The following is a 417-nucleotide window of genomic DNA, read 5'->3' on the forward strand; positions in this document are numbered from 1 at the left end:
ATTGGAAAAATAATTGAAAACAAAAGTTTGAGAAGTACTTGGCCTCAACCTCTTGAAAGCACTTTTATATGAATAGAGACATTTAATGGACACATATATATGTTTTTGTTGATAAATAATGTTGATGGGAACTGAAAACTTTTGACCATTTCTTAAAGAAAATTTAGGGTTCAATGAAATCCTAACTTGACATCTTGAAGAGATGTCATATAGCTAGCTGGAACAATTGAAGCTCTCTTTCGTTATATTACATGGTCTTGCTAGTCTACTTGTTAAGAAATCATTTTGGGTTGGTTAAGGAATTAGTTCATTTATCCACTTATTAAATAAGTGTTAGATATTCAAATTTTATCTATGTAATAATTCATTAACTAATGATAAATTTTTAAATAGAACTCTGTTTTGCAACGATCTAGT

This window comes from Arachis ipaensis, chromosome B05 (genome assembly GCF_000816755.2).
Source record: "Arachis ipaensis cultivar K30076 chromosome B05, Araip1.1, whole genome shotgun sequence".
NCBI classification, from domain to species: domain Eukaryota; kingdom Viridiplantae; phylum Streptophyta; class Magnoliopsida; order Fabales; family Fabaceae; genus Arachis; species Arachis ipaensis.